Below are 8,340 nucleotides of genomic sequence, written 5' to 3' on the forward strand. Positions count from 1 at the left end.
TTTAATACAAGGAGAAATATTCACATTTTAAATGAAAAAGATTAAACTTAAGTTATGTATATTAATTCAATAAATTTATTGTGTGTCTATAATATGCAGTGCATGATTATGTGCTAGGTGATACACACACATACACAACTACAGTTAAAAATTTCTTCTACCATAATTGCAATATTAATATATATAATGCTGGACCTAAAAGTCTTATTACAGGGATGGTATAAGTATACTAAATCCTCATTCCACATAGAAGAAAACCAGTGAATTATATCTAAAGTTGATAAATTGGTTAATAATGGCATAGTTGTATTATATTAAATTAATAAGAAAACTATCAAGAAAAGTAAAAAACATTTGAATATCATTTCTTATGAGAAGTTGAAACTGCAGTGGGGTAAGGGCAGCAATTAAGCAGAGGTACTTGCTTTTTGTTATAAGCTCTACTATACAATTTGATTTTCATTAACATATTTTGTACTTTCATTTTATAAACATAATACCCTTTAAAAACCTCATAGTACATGGGAGCCAAATAAATAACACTCCTCTTTCTCACCCAAGGTCAGAACTAAGGAGAGATAAACAAAGGAGTCAGATAGCTGGAAATAAAACATCAACTTCATTAAAAGTTTAATTGAAGAATGTGACTTATGTATCTGGCACAACAAGCTTGCTGATATTTCGCCACTAAATTAGCCTTTACCCGCCCCATCACTTGCACAGCTGTAAAATAGCAACCCTCCCGACACCCCCCACCCCTACCCCGACAGTGGCAGGCAAAGAATGGAACAGAATGAATGCATCCTGTACATAGACTGAGGCTAAAAATCGAAGGGGAAAAGGAGTTGAAGTAAATGTATTCTTTTTCTTCTTCCAGAGTCACTGATCCTCTCTATAAAATCACTCGCTAGCCATCTACTAACCAAACATATAAGACATCTGCTATGTGCTACATGCCATGCTAGGCCCAGCTAACAATAAGACAGGTAAGACAAGTCTACTGTTCTCAGTAGCTCACAGCATGTTGAGAGACATGTCACATGTAAGGGAGACATGCATACAAGATGCTACATATCATCTTTAATGATTCTCTCTAGCTCTAAGAGTCTGTGTTTGGTGAGACCTTTTAGTTCATCAATTGTTTGTCCATAATTTTTTCTTTTCCTTTAATCTTGGCTTATAATGCTTGCATTATCTAAGTAAAGTTGTAATAGTCTAATTTAAAGTTTTCAGCTGTCTATATCTCTTTATTACTTTTAATATCTGTTTTCCAGGCCAGTTTTTTCACGTATATATTTAAAATATCCTTGTGTTCTGTAATGTTTAATATTTTTAATGGCAGTTTTAAATTTACGGATATGTCTCAACAATAAAATTGATCACATTCTTTCATTGCACAGGTACTCTTCCTATTGATACTAATAGCAAACATTAGGATAATGCATTTTAAAGGTAGCAGGGTATTAAAATAACCTTTGAATTATAAGAAGTAATCTATTTAATAGAATTTGGTGATGAATTTTTCTGTACAATTTTTTTCTAATACAGAGATGAAAATTACTAACATAACCCAATAATAGTCATAATATTCTAGTGGATTATAAAATTATACTAAAATGTCAAAATACTGTTAGACTACCAATAGTAAGCACTGAGTAATTTTTAAAGCCTATTTTTATCATTTCAAGAAACTTATTTTGCTATTAAGGTCACTTCTACAATGTACATTTGTTATAACGAGAAACACCTTGTAAGAAACATTTGCTGGATTTTTATGATGTAAAAATTATTTGGCCTGTTAGATAAGGCAACTTGCACATATGCATTTATTTCCACTGTATCCAGAAACACCACCACTAAAATGATAGTAAAGAAATACAAAAGATGTAAGCCCACAATGACAAAGAGAATGTTGAGAGGAGATAACAGAATTTGGTTGTTCAAGTGTGGAAAATGTAGGTTAGGATTTACCTACTCAGACATAGGCTGACCTTTTTGAGAAGACTCTTTAGACGTCATGAGTAAAGATTTAGCTTAAATTCTCACCTTATCTTATACAAGGAAGCAATATTTTAGGAAGACTACGTATTGTTCATGCAGATACAAATTTTCATAAGTCCAGCTGTATTATAAAAGAAGGCAGAGTTAGGTGGAAGCCTTATGCATATTCTGAGTGGGCAAGGGTTTATTGATAAATCAAGCTTTGCTGTACACCAACAGACAATCAAGGGAGAAGTTTGTGTGTCCTCTGAATGAGAGTGAGGATTTATACTGAAATCAGACCTCATCAGACAGAGGCAGATATAGTCAGAAGGAAAGCCTTTGGTGTACCAGGAATATAGGCCTGAGTTTACTGAGATGTCAAGGGTGAACTAACTCAAGAGTTTCTTTAGGAAGAGTGAAATGAATCAGAATACATAGCTCATTAAATTCAGGCAGCTACATGCTACAAAGACTTAGTGATCCATGACTTTAAAATACCGAGTATACCATGATAACTCCCTAGCTCTTATCTTCAGCCCTAACATTACCTGTACTATAGATTCTTATATAAAACTGCCTATTGAACATTTCTATCTGGATAGATGAGAAGACTCTCACAATTTAATATTTCCAAAACTATCTCTTGAAAATACTCTGTCTCCTATATTTTCCTAAGTATCTCTCATTTCCGTAAGTGACCCACCCTCATTTTCAGTAGCTCAGCCTGAAATTTTTAAATCATCCTTGATTCCTTTCCTTTAGTCATATACTATACCCAGGCTATTAGGACATTTTGCTAGCTCCACTGTCAAGCTTGTCCAGAATCTGTCCATTTCTTAGCACATCCAGTGATACTACCCCAGGTCAAGACCATCTGTTTTCATCTCCATCTAACCTTCTTCCGCCCTTCCCCAGACACTCTGATATTTAGTCTTCCTTGTTATTCCAAAAACACATTGAGTATTCTCTTATCTCAAGGCCTTTGATGTTTTAATTCCCTCTGGCTGGAATGTTCTTCCTTTTAGATATTCATATAGCTGATCCTTTCATTTCCTTTAGATCTCTGCCCAAATATCAAGAAAGCAAATAGATAAGTAAAGTGAGATCTTTACTACCTTATATTAAAAAAAAAATAAACTTAAACTAAATACCCTTTCCCAAACATTCATCACAAAGTTCTCTTCCATCTTTACACTTTCTGATAATTTCCTGAGCAGTTAATTATGCAGAAACTTTTCAAATCTCTTCTTTGAAAATTTTAATATTGATTTTTTGACTTCACTTTCAAAGGCCATACCTATTATACCTTGGTGCTTCTGTAGAAACCTCCAGTTTAACATTCTACTACCTTATTTTCTGTTATGCTTCTCTCATTAGAAATTTAGCTCTGTAAGAGCAGGAACTTCATCTCTGTTTCATCAGTATAACTCCAGTATCCACAATACTGCCTGGTATGTAGCTTTCTAGAATATTTGTTGAATGGATAAATGAATGAATATATGAATGCTTATGTAAGAGATGTGAGAAAATGATCTAGATAATGGTAAAGAGACATAGCAGAATGGCATACCTGATAGACTAGAGTAACACCCAAGGCTCCATCCTGACAAAGATGAACAATTAGATAGCTAAACAAAAACAGTTCTGAGAAAGCTCTGGAGTCCAACTTTAGCAACACAATGGAACAAAAAAAGAAAAACAAAAACAAAACTGAAAATAACTGCACAAAAAAAAAGGAAGACGGCTTCATATTCCCTGTGTCATCCTATCCCCCAAGCTAAAATTGCTCAGTGCCAAGTGGGAACTTCCCAGTTAGAAAGAGCTCCTCTTGCCAAGAAAGGAAAAGTGGAGTGAGCAACCAGGTTCCTCACCTTCGGGGCCACTACATAAAGGTTCCATTTTTATTTTACCACACCCACACAGAGATAACTAGAAACAAGAAAGAGAAAGAGAAGCAGGGCTTACCAATAACAGCTATTCAGTGGGAGAGATCACAGTTCTCAGCGACCTGTTCTATAGAATAATACAGCAGATTTCACTACTGAAGAAACCAATAGCCAGCACAACTGCCATAGACTTCCCCCCTGCCCCCCCCCACACAAACACTTTTCACCAGCTGTCACCCCACAGGTATTTACATTCACCGATGCCAGCCAACTGATTTCTTCCCTACTTCCTCCCTCAAGCCCACCAGAGGCCAGGAAACACAATGGCAGCCACCCCAGGCTTCTAGAGCTGCCCTAATGCAAGATGACAGCCTAGACCCATATGTACACTTGGGGCTAACCCCTCCAGCTGTGCACTTGCACAGTGACAGCCTGACACCTGTCATCAGCATCCACTGCAGTGCGCATACCTAGGGGAGACCATGCAGTCATGAAGAGCACTCCAACAACCAAGGCCCTCCCAGCTGCTGTGGGCCCAGATCAGGCTCTGTCTTTGTCACTGGCTTGTACCACTGTGCGCCAGTGCCTGTTCTCACCACTCTTACTCAATATAGTACTAGAAATAGTAAAAAGCAATTAAACATTTTATCCCTTGGTAATAATGTTGTATCCACTCCTGATTCTACTTTCTCATGATGAAAGGACATACTGGCAACAAGCTATATCACAGAAACTGGAAAGTAAATAAGATTTACTGCACTAGTGCTATTTAGTATTGCTGTTCTGACTCACTCTTTCATGTTCAAATAGAATGTTGCAGATTACCAGGAATTCTTCCTTACTGAGTTTAAAAAATCACTTGACTGATAAGGAAAATTTGACTAAAGCCTTCTAGGAACACATAGGTTCTGCCCTTGTATGGTACAGAAGGGACAGAACCTGTTTGCAGAGAGATGGATACATAGATAGATGATTAGATGGACAATAGATAGATAGATAATAGATAGATAAGATAGGTGATAGATAGATAGATGATAGATGACAGATAGACAGATTGCATATTATATATTGTGATTTATTTAATGCATACTGTCTATATTTGGCAAAACTAATAAATATAAGTCCTGTCATTCAATCTGGATTGCTTTCTAAGAAAGTTATATCAGATTTCTTCACTGTTGCTTTAGGGCACAATAGGGCTAATGGGGACACAGGTATTAGTTAAAATTTGTAGTACCTTTTATATGCATATAACAGAAATGTGAAAATGGTCCCAGCAAGGCACTAAAAAAGTCAGTCTGTGGACAAATCTATCCAATGATCACCATGGTAACAATCATGAGAGCTATGGAGTAACTTTTCCTTTATCATCTCAAAAGATAAGTCTCCTGGGGATGGCTTGTAGGGAGGCTTTACCAGGATCATCTCTGTAGTCATTGAAATAAAATTGCCACTTTTATAGGAAATTGCCTAGAAAATGACTTTCTCATGGAACAGCAACATGAGTCACTCAAAAACAGTACTTAAGGGACTATTTTGAGAATGAGGAGAGCATTAGTAACATTCTAAGAGGGCATTCCCAGGATCATCTAGACTAGGCCGATTTCCAAACCATCCTATTATGTGGAATTTAAAACTTAAAAACTTTTTCAATGTGTGCATGAGTTCATGCACAAAGCTGTTTAGCCAATTCTGAAAATATTTGTGCTTTTCTTATGAGTGATCTTTTTGGTTTCAGGGAGATGAATGTCTTATGGGATACCATCGGGAAAATCTCATTTGGGAAACTTGAAATATCTGCCACCACCATGTAATAATTTTTTCTCCACATGGGAAATAGGTGAGATTAACAGACTATGATTTTTGTTTGCTGTTCTTACTCAAAGAACTGTCAAAATCCACAGCACTTTCCTAGAAAATAGGCCACTATTTCTGCTGGAGAAGAGAGCTTCTTGCAGTGTAAATCCTCAGCTCAAAGCAACTTTGGTTAGATATCAGGCCTGATTTTTGTTTTTGTTTTTAATGTTTTTATGAAGGATAAGGAGAAACTTGCCCTCAGTGCCCCAGATGAGAGATGAGGATTATAAGCAGATCTCACCAGGGACCCACAATTTCTTCCCTGAGGAAAACAATAAAAGGGGTTGGAACACCTTCATTCTACCTGACGTTAACCCAGTCCTGCTGGCATAGGCTCTGTTGTAGATGTTGAGCAAGCTCTTTGTCATTCACTCCCATCCCTGGAATTCCAAACCATTTGGAAAACTAAATGCCACCTTCAAGCAGAAGGCAGGAACAGTGCAGATAATATCTAGATACTGCTTGTCATTGTGGTCGAGATAGCACAAAAGGACAATGAAACTTTTTTTGGCTAATGTCTCTGTCTTGAAGACTTATTATTATTTTTCTCTTTGTGATACAACAGTTTCAATAAGCAGACTCACCCCAAATGGGAAAAAATCTGTATTATTGACAAGCACTAGAACTGTACAGAAACCACCCAACTTTTGACTGAAATTCTCCATTGACCCCCATGTAAGTGCAGATCTGAAATAATGTGATAAACCAACAAAAATTAACAAATTGAAAAAGCGAATGTAAAAGATGAGGAAAAAAATGTGCTGACCTAACAGTAACTTAGAAAGTATGTGGAGTCTATAAGACTGAAAGCAAATGAAACTGTACATAAGTACTATACTTCAGTGAATAAAATTTTTGCTCCACAGTAGTACAGGTTAACAATTCTAATACTATTAACTATATATGTTGGAATTGAAAAACTAAGTAGATGGCTGACTGTGGGAGCCAGGTGTCTAACTGTTATTATAAGAGTTTACAGATAAAAGAGTAGGAGACTAGAATGATAGGTATGGTTGAAGACTAAAGTTGGAGATATCAGTATGAACTCAGGTTTAGCTTAATATAGATACAGATGACTACATACAGAAATATTTATAGATATGTGTATATACTTGAGTTAGTACACACATATGCATTTCCTTGTTCTATTAACTGAGAGATGCTAGAAACAATGACACCTCAAAAGCAAAACACACACCTGATATTCAGATCTGATTTCTAAGATCATTCTCCAGTAAAAAGACCAACGGATCCTTGGATGAATGGCTGATTCTAGGACAGGAGTAGAAAATATATGGCATGCCTGGATCATCTTGTAGTATCAAAAAGTAAGGAGGTGCTCAAAATAAAACAAAAGCTCGCATTGATGGGAGTATATCAAAGGGACACAGAAGCCACCTGAAAGAGCTGTTAATGACCAAAACTGTCACAATTTGAGCAACAAAATAAAGTAGTATTGAATTATAACCCAGAATAAAATAAATTCCAACGAATCCATAATAATATAAATTAATGATTGAATAAATAAATAAATAAATAAATAAATAAATGTGGAAAAAGAAACAAATCTCTCATACAGAAGAATTTCAAATAAGAACAGTCCCTGACTCACGATGGTTGGACTTACAATTTTCAACTTTATGATGATGACATTCATTCAGTAGGAGCCATATTTAGAACTTTGAATTTTGTTTTATTTCCCGCACTAGGCAGCAGTAGCAAGCAGCAGCTCCCAGGCAGCCGCGCAACAATGAGTGTAAACAAGTGACACTCTACAGTGTACTATTAAATGCATTTCAATCTACGATATTTTCAACTAACAATGGGTTCATCAGGATTTAGTGCAACACAAGTCAAGGAACATCTGTAATTTATGTCGATACTCTGCCCTCGAGGAGAAGCAGCATAACTCCCACTCCTTACGTGTGGGCTGTGCACGGTGACTTTCTTCCAAAAATTGGGAAAGAGAGAAAGAAAAGAGTAACTTTTACAGTGGAGAAACCTGACAATCACTACCTCAGCCAGGTAATCAAGGTCAGCATCAATAATTTAAGTCATATTGATGTCCCCTTGATCTGATACAATGAAAAAAGCACTTTACCTCTATAGTCTTACTCTCAAAACCCACAATGCCAGTCTGATAGTGAGAGAACTATCAGAAAAACCATAATTGAGGGATATTCTACAAAACATCAAACCAATACTCTTCAAAACTGTCGAGTCATTAAAATCAAGTCTGAGAAACTGTCATGAACCAAGAAGAGCTTAAAAAAATTTAAAAACTAAATATAATGTGGTATCCTATTAAAACCCTGAATAAGACAAATAAAAGAACATTTGGCAAACTCAGAAGATCTGAATGAAGACTTTACATAGTTATATAGATTTTCGTTATATATATATAGTAATGTATCATCATTGGTTCATTAATTGCAATAAATGTACCATACTTATGTAAGATGTTAATAATAGGGAAAATGGACTATATGGTAATTCTCCATACTATCTTTGCAATCTTTCTATAATTCTAAAATGCTTCTAAAAACTAGTTTATTAAAAGAAAAGCAAATATCTCACTGTGTCTGTCTAATTAAACATATGGTCCTTTGGCAAG

The sequence above is a fragment of the Pteropus alecto genome, unplaced genomic scaffold, assembly GCF_000325575.1.
Source record: "Pteropus alecto unplaced genomic scaffold, ASM32557v1 scaffold79, whole genome shotgun sequence".
NCBI classification, from domain to species: domain Eukaryota; kingdom Metazoa; phylum Chordata; class Mammalia; order Chiroptera; family Pteropodidae; genus Pteropus; species Pteropus alecto.